Raw genomic sequence first — 9,959 nt, 5'->3', positions numbered from 1 at the left:
TTATTGCAAGTACTACAAAAAGATAATGAGGACTGCAATACAATATTTTTGGAAATAAAAACAGATTGGGTTTCATCGATCGTCGATGGTTATCCTGTCTTTATTTCACTCGCTTTTGTTTGCTACCATGCATGCATATAAGCCAATCGCAACACACTGGCTCTTAGTGTGCTCTCCTAAAAGATACTAGTAGAGTGCCCGTGCGTTGCAACGCACGGGCTCTTGAAATAGTTTACCAGAGTTACATGTTAAAATCTACACATACAAACAATATAACACAAACTGAAGTCCATTATTGCAATGTAACAAGCTGAGTGATGTTACAACTTAACATCTATTACAAAAATATTAATATCTAGATGATGAGCTTAAGAAATTCTTTCACAATATCAGGAAAGTTTCCTCTAGCTTCATTCCCGCGATGTTTTAGCAAGTATAATAAAAAATGCTTCCTCAATTCATACCCATCCTGCAGAAAAAATAAATGTAGTTAGTATGAAAAATTCACGGAGAAGGTCTTAAAATATGTAACCCACAATACTCACCGCGCAAACCGGCTTGACCAATTCTTTAACGTTCCACCAGAGCATAAAATGAAAAACAAAATAGCCAGACACATTCCTGGAAAACTTTCAATTAATATTATAAATAATATAATGATAAAAAAAGTAAATATTCTTATTATGAATTCATTACCCGTCTATACTCGTTGGAACACCGGCCGGAAATAAACGATGCCATTTAGATATATTAGAATTCCACCCAGGCAGCTTTATTTTGAGTGCTTCTTTGAAATCCCTTGAAAAACTTTTTAATTTCGGTGAATGCCTCAAGTTTTTATACTTTGACGATTGTGATGATTGAATAGGATCCATAATATGTAGACGACGTGCCTCTTTGTCGATGATGTACAAGATGTATCGGCCGATGGATGCATAGGGAAGATAAATCTACAAGTGGAGCTATTAGAAACAAAAACAAACCATGATAACAATGGTCAAAATATTTTATTTACCTTATTGCAAGATGAGATGTCGGTCTCCATCCCAGGCCAGCTATCAAATAATGTTGCCAACGTCTGGATAGTTTCCTTCTCACAAAATTTCTGACCTCGTGGTGACTCTAGCAGCATGGACTAAGTAGAAGAAAAAATATATTGTTTCAACATGTTGATACTAATGGCACCTGGACTGAAGAGTTATGGTAACTTACACAAAATCGTAGATCCATGTAGTGTATAGGAGGGTCTGTGAACAATACTCCCTTGTCACATGCCAGCATAAGCACGGCGGTGTTGAAGCAATCATTGTCCATGGGTTGCTCCATGTTAAGTATGCACTGATGTTTCTGAAGAATTAAGCTCATTGGATCGGGTGTGGAGCTCCGGACCCACACCTTCCTGTAATTTGGATGGTAAGAAGAACAATAATATACATCCGCAAATTACATATTGATACATGATACTTACTCCAAACATCCAGCATCATTGATCGACATGATGTAGTTGCAGAGACCGACAAGTATTTCACGTTGGTCCGTGAGAATGATAGTGATTGGGGCGGGACGTTTCTCTTCAACCACGTCAGATAGATTATCCAGCATCTCAAGATCAGAATTAGCTGAAGTTTCTTCGTTAAGAGGTTGATTGTACATGGGACATCCTTTTAACTTATTAAGCTCTGAATCGAGCAAAATAATTGCTATTTTTTGTCAAAAATGTTTCATATCCTCCTACAAATTTTTTTTGAAAACAATTTATAAGATATTTTGATAAAACATTATGAGATAATGTATAAAACTGAAATACCGGCGTAAACTGGTCTGACAGTCCATGTGGTGTCCAGTATTCCATATAACTTAGCATAAATAATCCACATGATACGCTATAATATTAGAAAATAAAATGATTTAGAATATCACATAGATGAATCTAAAATCAAACTATTGAAACAAGTGCTTAGCCATCGGTTTGTATTGCCTCCTGAAATTGCTCTACAACCATCCATTTTGTAACATTGAGATCAGGCCACTTATGACCTTTGATAAACTCCGGACTATGCTCTGCAAGTTTCAGCCATTTCTCGAGCCCTAATAACTTCTATGTATATATGAGAAATGTTAAGGATGAAGTCAAGCAAAATAAATGCTAAGATGAGAAAAGAAATAGATAGTTACCGTAGTAGCAAGGTCATTGCGTTTGACATTCTCACCAAGTGAGTCCAATACTTGGATCTCTCGTTTTTTGGCGTTGGCAACTGCTAGATACCAATGGTAGCCCGGCATGTTAATCGGAATGAATAACTGGTGTAAATAAGATACAAGTCACAGTCATAATCACAATTAGATATAGTTATTAATAAATCATTAAACATATGAACTACATAAAAACAATCCATAATTATATGCATGGATTACGAGACAAAAACTAACCATATCTTGTTGTAGATAACTATTAACATGACGCACGATGCGACGATATTTTGATGGGTCTATGTCTCTTTCCCCGTCTTCTTTTATCTGGCCCGATACAAATGTGCTAATAATGTGTACCTTTTCACCTGCGCTGTCTTGTAAATGCTCGTGAGCAAGCATGCAATATATGTAAGCATTTATCACCTGCAAACAATATTAAAATTATATTTATACATTATGATATTATATATAATCAATTAATTACAAAGATTGTGCAATTGGTCTTACACCGTCATGTAAGAACATGTCATTTTTATAAGGCACTCCAAATCGTCAGTTGCTAACAAGGCATCTCCAATGTCCACAAACTGGGTATTCTTAGTGGCAGACTTGATTTATTCGATGACTGTAATATCTCTAGGGGTACAAACATAGTCTATGAAATTCATAAAAAAGTGAGCCAGCTTAGTAAACAATAAAAGCCAAATTAGTTGAATAAAAAAGATAATATCACAAAAAAATGTTGATAATAATATAAAAAAATACCTTGTGGGATAATATGTAAATTAGCATCCTTTTTTGGTTTATTATGAGATATAACCTCTTCGACGTGATTATGTTGTGAATTTCCAGCCCCTTGCAGTGACATTGCATCTGAACCCTCAATGGATTCTTTCTGTGCATCTCCAGAGTCCATATCCATCTATATACTATATCCTGAAAAAAGAAAAATATGAATACACCATTCATTTTATCGTATATAATATAGATACAGAGTAAGGTTAGCTATATGCACCTCTTCTCATGGTGTTTCAGTGCGGTCTGTCATAGTTGCATCCGTGCGTATGTCAGAACCCTTCAATTTATATCTATGCTAAAATATATTTAATATTTTTACTACATCATAAAACTATATATAATATATAATACAAAACAACTGTTTTATCTGATAATAAGAAAAGCATTTGGTTATATTAGAAAAAAATGCTGGTTAAATCATTTTACAAGCAGAACAATTCTGGGAAAACAACAATCTATAATGTTAATAGAAGTTAGTACGCGTTTAAAATTCCTTAAACTATTTTAAATTTTTTTAAGGATATGGAAAATTGACAAAGAGGAACTAAAACAAACAACCCAACATTAACAAAGTTTATTTGTTTCATCTATATTTATTTTGTGATACCCTTAATATATGTAACAAGCATAAAAATTATTATTTTCATGAACCATGTTTATATATATAGAATTTTGTTTATTTACAAATCAATAATTACGATTTTTTTTGTTTAATATCATTTTGTGAGGTACAAACAAAATTACAAAAAAAATCATCCCAACATTAATAACAAGTATACCATGATGAATTATATATGATGAAATATAAATGATATATTTCCTACTGCATAATATTATTATATGTGGTATATAATAAACCAATTTGATATTATTATAATTATATGTAACACAACTTATTCGTATGCAAAGAATGTTGTTTAAATAAATATTATTAGAAACCAATTTTATTTTATATTATATTTCCTACTAAAAAATGTTTGTAACACAACTTATTGGTATACAAAAAAGAAAACCAATTTCATATTATTAGAAATATATGTTGTTTAAATAAATGTCATACGCCATGTTCCTAAAAAAATGTTCATGTTTTCAAAAAATGTTCATGATATTTGAAAATATTTTTGGTTTTTACATAAATGTTCTTGATTTTTTGATATTTCATAATGTTTTTTTCAAATTATGCAGGTGTTGTTGTTTTTTTAAAGAAAACTGATATATATTATCAAAAACTGTTAGGTATTTTCAAAAATTGTTTCTCAAATTCGAAAAATGTATTTGCTTTTTAGAAATTTTTTATGGATTTACCAAAAAATGTTCTGACTTTTCAAAAATTGACCTGGATTTTAAAAAATAGTTATTGTTTATTGAAATTAGTTCATAAATTTAATACAATGTTCGTATCTTAAAAAATTGTTCACGTTTATGAAAATATTATGGATTTTTTAAAAAGGTTACGATTTTCAAAGTTTGTTCTTAATATTCAAAAAATGTTTGTGCTTGTAAAGAACTGTTCACACTTCCAAAATTGTTCATTTTTTTAAAAATGGATCTCATTTTTGAATGTTTTTTGAATATTAAAAACTGTTTGTGGTCAAAAAACTGTTCAACTTTATCAAAAAATTTATTTGTTTAAAAGTTTCTTCTCAAAATTCATTAAAAAATGTGTTTGGAAAATTTGTTCGCTTTTTCATACTTGCTATCTATTTTCAGAAACATTGATGTTTTCAAAAGAGAAATAAGGTGATGAAGCAGAAAAGAAAGAAAAATAAATAAAAAAGAAAAATAATTTGGGCCGGCCCAGTCGGGACGAAAGCTTTGCGTGCCCAGCCCCCCGCCTCGTGACGGTCCACCTCCCCCGCTGCGGCCACGCTTGGCATTCCACCTACCCGCCCGTCGGCCTACCTCCCCGCTTCTCCACCTACCCCGTCGCCCACATTATCCTATCCCTCCGCTCCACTCCCCTCCACTCGCTCCTCTCCCCTCCACTCACTCCCCTGTCGCCCCAGTTTCCCCTCCGCCGCCGCGTCACCGCATGCGTCCACGGGCTGGTGGCCACCGCATCAGGCCCTCTCCTCTCCACTCAGTGGCAACCTATAGCCCTCTCACCTCCCCCCCGACGCATCACCGCGCACGTCGCCGAGAACGCAACCACCAAGACTCCGCCCGGCGACAGCTGCGTCTCCGGCGAGCCGTGTGCGGCTGATGGGACGCACGCATCAAGCTTCATCACGCATGCGCGGGTGCTGGATCCGGTCGCGGTCCGTTCAGATCCGCCACGTTGCTGGTCTCCGGCGATGTCAAGGTCGAACCGAGGCGGGGTGCATCGATCTGCAACGACAGAAGCTACGGTACGCGCGTCCGAACCCTTTCCTCCTCTAATTCTTCCATTTGTGGAATCCCTGGCCTGATCTCCTCCTCGCCTTCTGTTTCGAGGCGGCTCCCCGACGGCCAAGACACGGCCACAGTGGTGCATCCTATCGTCTTCATCGCCGGCAAGAAACCCCTCCCCCCTCCCCCGTCCACGCTAATGGCCGTAGGTCCGCGGTTTGCTGTAGTTTAGGGCTAGGTACGTGAGCGTGTACTGCTAGAACGTTAGATTTAGGAGAAGAGAGAGGGATTTGAGACAACAGATCGAGTGTTGCCGTGTGGAGTGTTGGGTATCTTTTGCACTTGCTCCATCAGCTGCAGAAACTATAGCCCAAATGCAGCATACTGCTACTATTTCATATCATTGATTGATGATTTGTTTTTTCATAATTGAATTGGCGAATGATGAAAAGGTGTGATGTTCAGGGATTTTTGCTAGATGATTTGTTGATCCAGTTTAATTTTAATAGGCATTTGGGTACTGTTTATGAATTGATAGTGCACCTTGCTTAAATCCTACAGTATTATTTTTACTTTTCTGGAAAAATCTTCTCTGGATTTCATACTAACAAGTGGCTTGGTTTGTACCAACGATAAAGTCCTGCTTTATGTTGCCCAGTCATAAGTTGTGCCATCCTTTCGTAGTGATAGCTGTGTTGGGTCGGGTTGCAACGGATGCATTCGACACGTTTCAAGGGCCTTGTATGTCGATCTAGAGCGAGTGCAAGTCAATTATGGAGGAAATCAAAGTAAGTTTCCTCATTTATCCATCACCGTAGGACTATTATGACTACTGCATTTTATTTTAGTTTGGAGACAAGTTACCGTAACTGATTGGTGTTGCACAGAATAGGCATGCCCCGTTGCAACACATGGGTATTGTCCTTCTGCTTTTGCATGCTATTATGTATTGCTTTTGGTTTTTGTTAAGCTAACATCACCAATCTTTTAATGATAGCTGGGCTTGGGCTTGTGCACAAGTTATGGCCCAGTTTTTGTACTTAGTAATTTTGGTTTCTTAATGTTTTTAGGAGACCCATTTTTTGGTTGATTGTACTTTATGGAAATATAATAAACTAAATAGCAGACAGTGCTATGATGCCAATAGCCATCTAGTTATGAAGCTGTCATTGTAATCATGAAATAGTCACTGTTCGATCTTTCTTGCAATTTCTGGAAACAATTTTGTGTCTTACTACCGCCTCTTGAATTTGTGATAACTATACACAAACTGGGCTGGACTGGGATCATGGTATTTAACAATGATAAGCTAAAGGTAGTTTCAACATGTTTAATAAAGTCACTTTTGCTTCTTCTTGTTGTGATATATTGTACTATTATATGGTCAGCTAGAAGATGAAAACTATATTTGTTGGAGTTGAGCTTAAACTAATTTCTTCATGCTGTTGATGTATTTTGTGGTTTCATGCACTTTCGTTCGTGAACTTGGAGACAACTTGGAGACTATGCTTATTGGACAGGCTGCTTCTTGGCAGTGCAAAGTGAGCAGAACAAGCCACACAACCAAGCAATCAAAGTAAGTAAAAGCAGCACAATCTGTATGCATTTTATGTACATAGGTATGATACGCTCATTTCCTCACTTTGATTTTGACTAAGAACATAGTATTATGGATTATGAAGTTGTTTATCACCTGGTAAATAAATATCCCCCATTTTAACATAAGAAAGGTAGTCATTGCAATCAACTGCTAACTCTCTGATACCTACATTCCAGCACTCTAGTTTTTCTTCCATACCCTTCATTTACTTCAACAAGCTATACTTGAAAAGCCAAGCCTATTGTAACAGATTATTTTTTATTGCAAAAATTTAATAATTACAGTTGAACTTGCATTGCTTTTGCATGCTATTATGTATCTCTTCTGGTTTTAATTAAGCTAACATCACCAATCTTTTAATGATAGCTGGGCTTGGGCTTGTGCACAAGTTATGGCCCAGTTTTTTTACTTAGTAATTTTAGTTTCTTAGTGTTTTTAGGACACCCATTTATTCCAGCTGCACTTTATGGAAATATAATAAACTAAATAGCAGACAATGCTATGATCTCAGTAGTCATCTAGTTATGAAGCTGTCCTTTTAATCATGAAATAGTTACTGTTCGATCTTTCTTGCAATTTCTGGAAACAATTTTGTATCTTACTACTGGGATCTTGGTATTTAACCATGATAAGCTAAAGGTAGTTCCAACATGTTTAATAAAATCACTTTTGCTTCTTCTTGTTGTGATATATTGTACTATTATATGGTCAGCTAGAAGATGAAAACTATATTTGTTGGAGTTGAGCTTAAACTAATTTCTTCATGATGTTGATGTATTTTGTGGTTTCATGCACTTTCGTTCATGAACTTGGAGACAACTTGGAGACTATGCTTATTGGACAGGTGCTTCTTGGCAGTGCAAAGTAAGCAGAACAAGCCACACAACCAAGCAATCAATGTAAGTAAAAGCAGCACAATCTGACTGCTACTAGTTGTTACTGTCTAAAGCAGACAATATTTGTTTTTAGTCCTTTTCTTACATTGCCCTAATGTAGGTGTTGTGCAATGTGTTACTTAAAATAACTCAATTTAGATATCTATTTCATAAGAGGCATTTACCCACTGAAATAGAATTTTGTTATGCCAGCATTCCGATCGACCAAGTGTTTGTCAAAATGATCCCAAGGGTGGTATGGATTATAATGATTCTGACTTGCAGTTTCAGTTACAATTGTACTTCAATTAAATTTGTGTTAACATATATCTCAGTTTCGAGTCATCTAGCCTTTTATCTGCCTCTCCAACTCCTGTGGTTTTGAAGTGTGTATCTTAGCTGCATTTACACACAAGAGAAATGACAAACACTTGTACATTTTCCTTGTTTTTAGTCATGGACCAGTATGGAGCACAATACCATCATTGCACATGGACATGTGAGGCACATTTACCCCGTTATGGTCGAGGCACATTGAGCCATGAGATAGCAGGGCCACCACCAGTCACCGACCGCTCTGGTCGATGCTTTGTTCGAGGTTTGTTCCCAGCTCTTTCATTCCTCCAATTGTGGTTCTATCCAATTGTGGTTCTATCTTACATAGTTCAGATCTTTTAATACCTATGTATTGGGGTACATTGTAGTTACTACGAGACTCATGATATTTCTAAATTGTCCAGAGGTCTGTTTATTCTGATTTCTAATTGTTTGCGCTCTTGGTCGGTGAACTAAGACAGTAAAGCTTTTTTTAATACTTTTTGTTATGATTTCTAATGAAGCTTGTAAATCAATCCAATGCTTCTATAAGGCAGCCTTTTTCCTCTACTTTAGTTGTTTGTTCAGTTTAATTATCCGATTGCTGACGGCTGCATTTCCCCACATACATGCTCTAATTCCTTCATCGTCGTCCATCAGTCCAGGCTGCCGCTATCCGCTCCATCGCCTTTCGGTTTCTTCTGGAGCATGCTGCGGGTTCATTTATAACCTCTCGCATATGCCTTCAACCAATGTAAGTTCTTTCTACTTCCATTACATTTTCTTACATACGCACATGTGTAATGTTGGCCACAACTATATATTTGTTTGTTATTTTGGTGGGGTCAACTTCATTAAGTTAGTTCTTCCTTAGTGGAGGATATGGTATAGGTAATAGTGAGTGTTGTTCTAGCTTACGCACTGTTTCCCCCTGGTCCGTAGGTTATTAGTGTAAAAGTACATCTCTAAAGGATCAATCGTAGTTGTTCTAGAATAGAGCATTCTTGGGACACACCATTCAAATTTCACTTTCATATATTAAAGAAAATGGGGTTTTGAATTGTGCCTTTACAGCCATGAAATGACAACACATAAGTGATGATATTGAATTGCTTTCTTGCATCAGTCTAGCTAGATTATATATGTTCCAATGGATCAGGCATCAGGTGCTCTGTTGATAAATTTAGTTCTTTTCCTGCAGTACTGCTCCTATAGACTTGTCTCTAGAATTCTTGCAAAAAAATGTTACCTGAGTTAGTTGGATGCTTGAATAATGCCACCTTGGGTCAGTGTCTACTTTAGTTATATGCTCTCTTATTGCATTGAATGACAATCACCCAGTTTTGGTCAGTTTAAAAAAATATATAATTGGTGTTGCTATTGTACATAACTCAAAGTCTATTATATCAATTGCAAGTTTTTATTAAAGTACTGCATCTTGACATGCATAAATTATCTCTCGAGATAAGCTTCTTCAATTTACTAATTTTTTTCCTACAAACTGTGATTTTCATGAAGCGACTAAACAGAGCAAAGGGGAGAAAGAGAATTGACCAGAGAAGGAGAAGTTGAGTGCATTAAATAATCTGTTGATCTTCTTGTAATTTAAAACCATTTAACCTTTTACCAGCCAAAAACTATTTAGTTTACATTTGATGATTAGCATGGATAAATAAAATAAATATACTTTCAAACTGACATTTTTAATGGTTACATAAACTTTGCTGACTCCACACTATTGTATCTCTTACTGAAAGTTTGAATTGCCTACTTTTTTCACATGATTGTGAAAATTTAGTTTGCAATCAATTGATATGCCTAATTTTTACTGAGATTTTTAATACTATCAT

The sequence above is a fragment of the Triticum dicoccoides genome, chromosome 4A, assembly GCF_002162155.2.
Source record: "Triticum dicoccoides isolate Atlit2015 ecotype Zavitan chromosome 4A, WEW_v2.0, whole genome shotgun sequence".
NCBI classification, from domain to species: domain Eukaryota; kingdom Viridiplantae; phylum Streptophyta; class Magnoliopsida; order Poales; family Poaceae; genus Triticum; species Triticum dicoccoides.
The sequence above is the reverse complement of the archived record's forward strand: the minus strand, read 5'-3'. Positions refer to the sequence as shown.